The following is a 10920-nucleotide window of genomic DNA, read 5'->3' as shown; positions in this document are numbered from 1 at the left end:
TTTCCGCTCAGCAGGCATGATAAAAACTTTTTGTGTGTCATGAGACACAGGCTCTTTCCTTTCAGAACAACCCAGCAGCAGGTGCTCACTAGCTGTCTCACCTTCAGTGTTGGTGTAAGGCCTTCAGTTTTTCTGACACTCTCATTTTATTTGATTTATTAGCTTCAATTTCAATTATATTGTGCTATTTTGCATTCTGATATCTCATCTATTAAATTAGCTTTTCTCCTCAGATCATTGCCACTTTTTGTTTATAGGCCCATCTCCCTTTTCCTTTTTCCCCTTTCCTGGTGCATAGGTCTGTGGGTTCCCCGTCCCAGTCGTCACAGAACCAGGCCAAAACAACCCCAGAGGCAGTGGGCACGACACAGCTCCCAGGGCAGAGGGCATGGCCCTGAGCTGACAGCCTTCAGGGAGCACTGGGACACTGCTCTCAGCTGTAGGGTTGGGATTTATGTGGTGCTCCATGGGGCTGGACTGGGCTCAGTGACTTCTATGGGTCCATTCCAGTACAGGATGTTCTATGATTCTACAATACCAGACATCCAAGTGGCAGATGCTAATTAGAACGGTTATCCATAACTCCCCTTCCTTCAGCAGGGGAAATCCTAGCCATCAGTCTGCTCATGACTGCCTTAGAGAGAAGTTGGATTCGTCATCACTGACAGTAACAGGCACTGGTGCAATTCATGCCCGAGGAGCAGCTGCTCACCAGTCCACACCTGACCCCTCACAGAGAGACGGATTTGGCAGGTGGAGTGCTCGATGGAACACCTCCCTGCTAGGGCAGGATGAGAGGGCAGTCTGGGCAGCCTGGAGAAGGCTCTGGAGAGAGCTGAGAGCGGCCAGTCAGTGTCTGCACAGCTGTGAGAAGGAAGGGGATAGGCTCTTCAGCAGGGGCTGCTGTGTTAGCACAAGGGGAAATGGTTTCAAACTAAAGGAGGGGCAGTTTAGATCAGATATAAGGAAAAAGTCCTTTACAGGTGGTGAGGCACTGGTATAGATTGCCCTGAGAGGCGGTGGTGCCCCATCTCTCCAGACAGCCAAGGTCAGGGGATGGGGCTCTGAGCACTGATGGAGCTGTGGGTGGCCCTGCACACTGCACCGTGCATTCTGCAGGGTGCCCAAGGACAGAGACAGCTGGAGAAGGACCACCTGTCACAGCCTGTGTGCCCAGTGCCAGCCGCTGTGGGGAGCGGGGTGTCTATCTTCCTCAAACCTGCTGTGTGTAGTGTGCGTGTGCAGCCATTGGGGCTGGACCAGCTGGTGTGCAGGAGGGGCATAGGTCTGGGCCAAGATATCAGATAGTCAGGAGACCTTCAGGTGTGCCTTGGGGGGATGCGCAAGTGTGGCATGAGTGCAACACACAGGCATGGGCAGACCTTGATGCAGCAGGCTGGGCTCCAGCAGATGAGCAGGAGGGTCTGAGGCCAGGGCTGCTGGAGAAGGTGGCCAGGGCCTTCCCATGTCTGAACACAGAGCAGCTTAGACTTGTTTTGTTCACATTTCATCTTCTTCTTTTGAGTTATTCTGAATTATAATGACTCATATGACACATTTAAAATTTGTAATCTATTAACTGCATTCAGAAACCAGAGAGCTGTTCACATACTTCCTTCCAAAGAGGCATTTTAGATAATTTTAGTGATTTTAGGCATTGTGATTTTAAGCAGAGACTTTTGGGCAAGAGGGGGAACAATGGGAAGTGGAGTAAATTTTCTTCTGGATGAAGAGCAAGCAGAAAAGGGAAATCCTCTGTCCCCTCTTTAATTGAAGGGACCCTTTTGTTGAACGAGCAGCACGGGAAGTCAAGCAAATCATTGGGTTGAGGGCTTTTTGCCTGAACAGGTCACAGTGACTCAGAATGTGTCATCTGTGTTTTAAGTGATGCTACTGTTAGGTTGCCATGGATTATCTTTTTTGAGAAGCCAGCTCATACATTTTTTTTCTGTGAAAACAGTCTGAAATGAATTTACAGTAAAACATATGGGAGGTTTTCCTTAACTTCCAACGAGCACTAAAGCTGTGGAACAAATTTTAAACAAAACTCTTAAACTCTTGATCAGCTTTTGTAATTCCTTTATTGGAATATGAAAATTTTACAGTTTTAGTTTACAGAATATCAGCAAAGAAAAAAGGCTTGGGAGTTACCTTTCCACCAATCAGGGTTCATCAGAGCAGGGAGGGTAGAGAGCTGCCTCTGCCTACCCTACAGATAACAACTTTGCCTATCTTCCCTGCTCTTAGTGATGAACAACTGTGTTCACAGGTCAGGAGAGGAGTTAACCAGAGACTATAAGGTGTTAAAAATGGAATCAAGCAGGAAATACCTGGTTGAAGCAGAGTCTCAATAGAGATGCTGGTAGGAAAGAAACCACTTGAATGAAGGCCTTTCTTGTAGGCAACCTCCATTTGTCTCCATGGGAAAAATTAAGCAAAGGGCACCATGACAGTAGCTCTCAGAGGAAAGAAGGCCAAGCAAATGCTTAGCAAGGGCACACAGCAGGTATGCAATAACTGATAAATATGTGTCCTAACTGACTCTTGAAATGAGGAATCCAATGTGTCCTGAATAAACTGTTTATGGAAATGTGGGGAAAGGAAGATGCAGGTTCAAGAGGATGCTGTGAGTTCTTAAATCACTGCACTGCCTGGCAACCCGGTGCAAAGACATGCTACAGCAGACATCAGCTAAGGGTGGTTATGTGGGTATCAGTCAAGACCAGTGAAACCATCAGCCCACTCTTCTGATAGCACAGAACTTCCATTGAAGCTTTCCTGGGAAACAAAGTGACACCATATTCAGCAGCACAGCATGTGAATCCAAAGGTATGAGCAAGAGGTAATTCTCTGTTTCCCCACATTTTCCCTGCCTTGTAAGGACAACTGTCTTGAGAAACTCTGCCACTTACTTACCTGTGCTTTTTTGAAGCCTCAGGATCTCCTGGAAGCTATGATGCACATCATGTGCAAACCAAAGGCACAGCACAGACCTTAGCAGTGAGGCACTCAGGCACTTGAAGACACAGTGCAGTCACAAAACTCATCAGAAAGGGAAAACCAAGTAACATCCTTTGGAAAATTGTTTAGTTTGGGCAAGTGTCCCCAGCACAGATGGTAAGATCAGTAGTGAGCTTTCCCTTGGAAATGTAAGCGTTCACCAAAAAACAGCTGAAAACTTTGTTACTGGCATATAGTGAAGAGGTGTAAATAGCACAGACAGGCAAGCCAAAGCCAGATCTCCCCTTTCTGCTTTGGATGATACACTACTCTTGAAGATCAGAGCACTCCATCCCAGCAATGCAAGTCTTTTAAGTTCCCCACAGGCACCTGCCATGGGGCCGGCTCTCAGTTGAGTTGTTATCTCACATTGCCTGAAGTTTGAGTTGACTGAGTTCCTCTTTCAGCTCCCTCTCTTTCAGTTGTAGGAGTTGCATAGCAATGTCCACAGAACGTTTCTATTCACATTTACTGACCTACACTCACACTACTAGTAGCTGTCCTGGGTCTTTCCCACCAGCTGCTGGCACCCAGGACAGCGTTAGAAAGATGACAAGACAATGCTTATCAGGACAGGGCATGGCCAGACAAGTATACATCAGCTAACTATCTGCTAGTCATTTGTATCCCCCTACTCCTCTCCTTCCCTCCCAAATCACCTAAATCCCTCCCTTTTCCCACCTTTGGATCCTCCCCTGAACATGCCCTTATAAGTTCTGCTCAGTCTCAAAATCCCCTTCCTCTGCATCCAACACCATGCTGCATCCCTGTATAGCCATCCTGTGCACTGTGCAATGGGGCAAGCTGCGGCTGGCGCTGGCAGTGCTGAGTGTCATGGCTGGGCATGGGGTTGGGGGTCTGCAGGCTCATCATAGCCCTCCCCAGCATTGCAGGATTTGGCTTGAAAAGCAAACAGCGTTGTTGCAGGAGAGGGAAGGACTGGATGTGGAAGGCAGAGAGAAATCCATGGTGTTGTTTGCCCAACAGAAACAAAAGGAGAGCCAAGACTTCCAGAACCTTTGGGTGAGTTTTGTCCTGCACCTTCTGTGCCATCAGCTGCATTGTGAAATAGGGCAGTGACCACAGCTGAAGCCCCACACCGGGATCAGGACAAGGCGGCAGCAGTTACCAATTCAGAGTGATGCCAAAGGGCAGAGGAAGGAAATACCAGTTAACCTACTTGCTTCTCACAGTCACATGTGGCTTCTGTGTGGCTCCTTGTATAATCCCTGCAGGCTGGGGTAGGTAAAGATACCTACATCACTGAGACCCTTCAAAGACTCCTTGAAGATGAGAGGGGCCTGAGCACATCTATCTTTTAGAAAGTGCCCATCACCCTGTGACATAACAGCTCAAGGAGCAGCAGGATTTGTTGACACTGTTGTGGTTTTGTGGTTTTGATGCCGGTATTCCACATCAGAGCATCACGCAGCAGTGAAGGAGTTAATGCTGGGGGAGCAGCAGAGGGGAGGGGCGGAGCTCCGCACCGGATGCAGGCGGCGCTCGGTCTGGGCGCGTTGCTCTGGGCTGCCCCTGCAGGTCCTCCTTCACGTAAGCTCACAGCTTTTGGGTTGGAAATTTTTATCTCTCTCTCTCAATTGTTCAATTTTATTAGATTTAGTAAAGTTCCCGTTCCTTCTCAGATCGTGCCGTTGTCTTCTTGTAGACCCATCTCTTCCCGCCGTTTCCCCCTCCCCCTCCTGGAGCGCGGCTCTGCTCGGGCGGCCGCGTGGCCACTGACGCAGTTTCTTTTTCTCTCCCCTCTCCCTTCTCGGTTTCTCTTGGGTCACTGTCACGGACAACACCGTGACAATTATTGGTGGAGGATGCGGGCAGTGCAGTATTGGCACTCCATTGTAAATCTGGTGCTAAGTGGACTAAGGTTTTTCATGTACCTTATAGCATGCTGGCGTCTTTTTAAGCTCCTCGTGTTCAGCACCGGAGTAATGTGTATATACAGCTACTTTAGTGTGCTGAGGGGGTTACATGCCTCCTGCCTAGACACCCTGGCTAACGTGACAGATTATGCGGCATTTGGAATGGTTTCCAGTTACTCTTTTCAGGTCTTTACCTATATTCAAGATGTCAACCTGACAACTGTGTTATCTATTTTTCTGAATGCTCTCTTGGCAATTTATATCATGTGGAGGAAGCTTTCCTCAAAACCAGAGAGTGTTGAATGGCAGGGAAGGTGGAAAAAATTAGGAAAGAAATTAGAAGCGTGGGGACCCCCAGTGTTATGCAATTTTGATCTTGAGCACCTGTGGGATCCTGAGAAATTCAGTGAGTGTTTAGGTAAGGAGTCATGTGACTCAGGACGATCTGAAAAGGAATGTATTGTTTGGAGTCTGGCTTGTGCTTATCGAGCTATAATTGATATTCTGGAGAGAAATGGTTTCCAAACCAAGGTCCAAAGCAAAAATGAAAACCTCAAAGTTAGACCTGACCAATCACAGGAAGCACCGGTATCAGTGTCGGTTGCCCCTGTGGAAGGCCAGAAATGGACACGGCCGTCTTCGCGCCTAGAACGGAAAGAAGAAGAAGCAGAGAAAAAAAAGGAAGATCCAGGAGAGGGGCCCTCCTCAGCACCACCACCACCACCACCACCACCACCACCACCACCACCACCTAAAAAGGCCACTAAGAAAAGTGAGAGACGTGGAGAAGACAGCGATGATGATGGAGTCACTGTTACCACTACTCGTCGGCCCCTAAAGATGACTGAAATACAAGGTTCAAGAAAGGAGTTTGTACGGCGCTCGGGTGAATCTATTGTCACCTGGTTGCTGCGGTGTTGGGACAGCGGTGCCAGCAGCGTGTCCCTAGATGGCAGCGAAGCCCGCCAACTGGCAAGCATTGCCCGAGACCCAGCTATCGACAGAGGAATTGGCAGATGTCTGAATGGAGTCGCTACTCTCTGGGAACGAGTACTAGTGGCTGTAAAGGATAGATACCCTTACAAAGATGATCTGGAGCCTAAGGTGGAAAGATGGAACACCGTGGAGAAAGGCATCCAATTTTTGAGAGAAACAGCCATAGTAGAGATGCTGTATGATCCCAATTTCGTCCCTAACAATCCACACCAGGACCGTGATCCTGATAGAGTAAGGTGCACACCTGATGTATATCGCAAGCTCTCAAAAACAGCACCAGAGAGGTACGCAAGTACACTAGTAGCAATGTTCCATAGATTCGAGGGTCAAGACAGAAGACTCCCAGTTTATGAATTGACTATTACACTCCAAAACTTTGAACAACAGTTTCCACCATTACGTGCTTCCATTGCAGCTATAGTAGCAGAAGAAGTAGGTGAGATAAAGAAAACTATACTGGACGAACTGTCATTACTGATGAATAGGGATGAACCTGTGTCAGTATTGGAAACACCTGATGAAGACGAGCATGACCCAAAGAATCTGATGAAGCAATTGATCAAACTGTTGAAAGTCTCGGCCACCAAAGGCAACTGCCCCTCTGCACGAGCAAATGACGGCAGTAACACCATGTCACGTGTGGCCATGTGGAGCTTCTTACGAGAAAACGGAGAGGACATGAGGAAGTGGCATAAAAAAACCACTCCTGCACTGCGAGCACGGGTGAGAGAACTACAGCAGAGATCAGCCACCAATGAAATTGCTCCCGTCACTGCAGGTAACCAATAGAGGGGCCCTGCCCTCAGCCAGGGGAGGGAAAGGGATAATAGAGTGTATTGGACTGTGTGGATTAGATGGCCTGGCACATTAGAGCCACAAAGATATAAGGCACTGGTGCACAGTGCACTCTGATGCCCTCGAGTTATAAAGGGACAGAATTGATTCATATTTCTGGAGTGACTGAGGGTTCTCAGGAACTGGCTGTGTTGGAGGCAGAAATAAGCCTCACCGGTAAAACCTGGCAGAAGCATCCCATAGTGACTGGACAGGGGGCTCCATGCATACTCGGTATTGACTATCTCAGAAGGGGACATTTCAAGGATCCCAAGGGATACCGATGGGCTTTTGGAATAGCTGCTGTAGATGCAGACAACATTCAGCAGCTGTCTGTTTTACCTGGCCTGTCAGAAAATCCGTCTGTTGTGGGGGTACTGAAAGTGAAAGAGCAGCAGGTACCTATCGCTACAAAAACAGTGCACAGACGGCAGTACCGCACCAACAGGGATTCCTTGCTCCCCATTCATAACTTGATCCGTCAGCTAGAGAGCCAGGGAGTGATCAGCAAGACTCACTCACCTTTTAACAGCCCCATATGGCCAGTACGTAAAGCCAGTGGAGAATGGAGGCTGACGGTAGATTACCGTGGCCTGAATGAAGTCACACCCCCACTGAGTGCTGCTGTGCCAGATATGTTGGAGCTGCAGTATGAACTGGAGTCAAAAGCAGCCAAGTGGTATGCCACCATTGACATTGCCAATGTATTCTTTTCTATTCCTTTGGCCACAGAGTGCAGACCACAGTTTGCTTTCACCTGGAGGGGCGTTCAGTACACCTGGAACCGTTTGCCCCAGGGGTGGAAACACAGCCCAACCATCTGCCATGGGCTGATTCAAACCACACTGGAACAGGGTGGGGCACCTGAGCACCTCCAGTACATCGATGACATTGTTGTGTGGGGTGATACAGCAGAGGAAGTTTTTAAAAAAGGAGAGCGAATAATCCAAATTCTTCTGGGTGCTGGTTTTGCTATTAAACGGAACAAAGTGAAGGGACCTGCCCAAGAAATTCAGTTCCTGGGAGTAAAATGGCAAGATGGACGTCGTCACATTCCAGGAGATGTGATTGACAAAATCACCAGTATGTCACCACCCACTAGCAAGAAAGAGACACAGTCTTTTCTGGGTGTAGTAGGTTTTTGGAGGATGCACATCCCAAACTAACGCCTCATAGTAAGCCCCCTCTATCAAGTGACTCGAAAAAAGAATAATTCTGCATGGGGTCCTGAACAGCAGCAGGCCTTTGAGCAAATTAAGCAGGAGATAGCCCGTGCTGTGGCCCTGGGGCCAGTACAGTTGGGACAGGATGTGAAAAACATCCTCTACACTGCTGCTGGAGAGAAAGGTCCCACTTGGAATTTGTTGCAAAGAGCCTCTGGGGAGACCCGAGGCCGACCCCTTGGATTTTGGAGCAGAGCATACAGGGGTTCAGAGGAGTGCTACACTCCAACTGAGAAGGAGATTTTGGCAGCATACGAGGGGGTTCGGGCTGCCTCTGAAGTAATTGGTACTGAGACACAGCTCCTCCTGGCACCTCGACTGCCAGTGCTGAATTGGATGTTCAAAGGAAAGGTTTCCCCCACCCATCATGCTACCGATGCCACCTGGAGTAAGTGGATTGCACTGATTACACAGCGAGCTCAGATAGGGAACCTCAACCGTCCAGGAATCCTGGAGGTGATCGTGGACTGGCCTGAAGGCAAGAAATTTGGAACATCCCCATCAGAGGAGATACCACGTGCTAAAGAGGCCCCACCATATAACGAACTACTAGAGAATTAAAAGACGTATGCCCTCTTCACTGATGGATCGTGTCGTATTGTTGGGAAGCATCGCAGATGGAAGGCTGCTGTGTGGAGCCCCACACGACGAGTTGCAGAGGCCACCGAAGGAGAAGGAGAGTCAAGCCAATTTGCGGAGGTAAAGGCTGTCCAGCTGGCCTTAGATGTGGCTGAACGGGAGAGGTGGCCCATGCTATATCTTTATACTGACTCTTGGATGGTGGCAAATGCTTTATGGGGGTGGTTGCAGCAGTGGGAACAGGACAACTGGCAACGGAAGGGTAAACGTATTTGGGCTGCTGAACTGTGGAAAGACATTGCTGCCCGAACAAAAAGGTTGGGTGTAATGGTGCGCCATGTAGATGCTCATGTGCCCAAGAATCGAGCTACTGAAGAGCAGAGAAATAACCATCAGGTAGATCGAGCTGCCAGAATTGAGGTGTCTCAGATCGATTTGGACTGGCAGAACAAAGGAGAGCTATTTTTAGCTCGGTGGGCCCATGAGACCTCAGGCCATCAAGGAAGGGATGCGACCTATAAGTGGGCTAGAGACCGAGGGGTGGACTTAACTATGGATGCCGTTGCACAGGTTATCCATGACTGTGACACATGTGCCATAATTAAACAGGCCAAGAGGATGAAACCCCTCTGGCAGGAAGGGCGATGGGAAAAGTATAAATATGGGGAGGCGTGGCAGGTTGATTCTATCACCTTGCCACGAACTCGTGATGGTAAGCGTTACATGCTCACCATGGTGGAGGTGACCACTGGGTGGCTTGAGACATACGCAGTACCCCATGCTACCGCCCGAAACACCATCTTAGGGCTCAAGAAACAAGTCCTATGGCGACATGGCACTCCAGAGAGAATTGAGTCCGATAATGGGACTCATTTCAAAAATTCTCTTGTGGATATCTGGGCCAAAGAACACGGCATTGAATGGATCTACCATATCCCCTACCATGCACCAGCTGCTGGTAAGATCGAGCGCTACAACGGGTTGTTAAAAACCACGTTGAGAGCAATGGGTGATGGGACGTTCAAGCACTGGGAGAAGCATCTGGCAGAAGCCACCTGGCTGGTCAACACTAAGGGATCAGTCAACCGAGAGGGTCCTACACAGTCCAGCTCCCTACAGACCATAGAGGGAGATAAGGTCCCTGTGGTACATGTGAGGAGCATGTTGGGAAAAGCGGTGTGGGTCCTTCCAGCCTCTGGAAAGGGCAAACCCCTCCGTAGAACCGTTTTTGCGCAGGGACCTGGGTGCACCTGGTGGGTAATGGATAAAAATGGGGACGTCCAGTGTGTCCCACAAGGGAATTTGATGCTGGGGGAATGCAGTCTGTAATTACGTGTGTATGTATGTATATATATATATGTTTCTATGTAACTTATGTTATTACTGTTTGGTTATGTATAGATGTGTGTTAAGCATGATGTGATGATGTGGAATAAGGGGTGGAATGTTGTGGTTTTGTGGTTTTGATGCCGGTATTCCACATCAGAGCATCATGCAGCAGTGAAGGAGTTAATGCTGGGGGAGCAGCAGAGGGGAGGGGCGGAGCTCCGCACCGGATGCAGGCGGCGCTCGGTCTGGGCGCGTTGCTCTGGGCTGCCGTGGAGGTTCAGCACGTGTGCTTCCCCTGCAGGTCCTCCTTCACGTAAGCTCACAGCTTTTGGGTTGGAAATTTTTATCTCTCTCTCTCAATTGTTCAATTTTATTAGATTTAGTAAAGTTCCCGTTCCTTCTCAGATCGTGCCGTTGTCTTCTTGTAGACCCATCTCTTCCCGCTGTTTCCCGCTCCCCCTCCCGGAGCGCGGCTCTGCTCGGGCGGCCACGCGGCCACTGATGCGGTTTCTTTTTCTCTCCCCTCTCCCTTCTCGGTTTCCCTTGGGTCACTGTCACGGACAACACCGTGACAGACACATAGGTGTGGAGATACAGTTAGAGAGCGGGACTGGAAATACTGCTCAATTTGTAACAGCAGATACAGATGTGTTAGCTATAGTAGGTTACAAGCCCTTGCAAGGGGGAGTGAGACCTCGAAGAAGGAATGTAAGAGATGAGAGTGCCTGATACAATGTATGGACTTATGGGGAGTTAATGCAATTACCAAACATCTGGTTTGTTGCAAACAGACATTAATTAAGTGATGTTACTTAGCTACAATTAGACAGTATAGCCTAGTTACAGTAATACAATTGGTGTGCTATTTTTAGCTAAAGCTGAAGAGGTATATAAACTCAGCTGTGTGTATCAATAATTGTTTTTTTCTGGCTTCACGCTTCCATCAAGCCAGAGACCCTGTCTCTTTATTACCATAGCAGTCACACAGGTGTACACCCATTGTATGGGAACTGCTGAATCACAGCCTGAACCACTGATTGGTCACCTGAGGTGAGCACTGAGTCAGCCACGGGGCACAGGTG

The sequence above is a fragment of the Cyrtonyx montezumae genome, unplaced genomic scaffold (assembly GCF_038088225.1).
Source record: "Cyrtonyx montezumae isolate F1298 unplaced genomic scaffold, pur_monq_1.0 scaffold_20, whole genome shotgun sequence".
NCBI lineage: Eukaryota > Metazoa > Chordata > Aves > Galliformes > Odontophoridae > Cyrtonyx > Cyrtonyx montezumae.
This window is presented reverse-complemented; position numbering follows the sequence as displayed.